Below are 783 nucleotides of genomic sequence, written 5' to 3'. Positions count from 1 at the left end.
TTTACGGCCATTCTTCAACACATTATTTCTCCGGGAGGCCATCTTGAAATAAACAAGCTCAATCACTGATCCGTGCATTTCACGGTGACTGACTGCTGCCGCGGCTCTGAGGCGGGGAGGAGGATGCAATAGTCTGCGGCGCTACAGAAACATGAGGTGGTTAACATGAGCGATCAATGGCTACTGCTCAGAATTGGCATTTGAGTGGACCTGGGGGGATTCTAAAGTCTGTGTGCTCCGGTTCCGGGTCGCTGAGCAGGGCATTAACTTTGGTATCATTCTCTAAGGGGGTATCCCCGCTACAGACACCCGGCACGTTTAAACACAGTCCCCTTCCACCCTGAAGTTTACAGATGAGGAAAAAAAATGCCTGTTTGCTTTTTCTTGGTTTCCAGAAACCCAGTGGCTTGATAGAGTCGTAAGCCCACCTCATGAGCGACCTGATCCTCAACAAATATTAGATAAATACAGAGGGAGCGTGGCAACGATCCAAGACTTATAGGGAAAGAGGAGGGTTTGAGAATAGAGCTGACGTGACAACCAGGGGGCCGATAGAGAGAGAGAGAGAGAGAGAGAGAGAGAGAGAGAGAGAGAGAGAGAGAGAGAGAGAGAGAGTGAGAGAGAGGATAGTAGTTTCTTCTTTCCCTCCTCAAATACCTTTGATATGACAACTCTCCTAGTCTATTTCCACCATCTCAACGCACACATGGAACCATGAGTCAGCTTCTTATGTGTGTCATCTAGCAACCTCGGCCTCGCCCATTCCACCCATCCCCATCCCCA

This window comes from Gadus chalcogrammus, chromosome 11 (genome assembly GCF_026213295.1).
Source record: "Gadus chalcogrammus isolate NIFS_2021 chromosome 11, NIFS_Gcha_1.0, whole genome shotgun sequence".
In the NCBI taxonomy this organism is placed as follows: Eukaryota; Metazoa; Chordata; class Actinopteri; order Gadiformes; family Gadidae; genus Gadus; species Gadus chalcogrammus.
Note: the sequence above shows the minus strand (reverse complement) of the source record.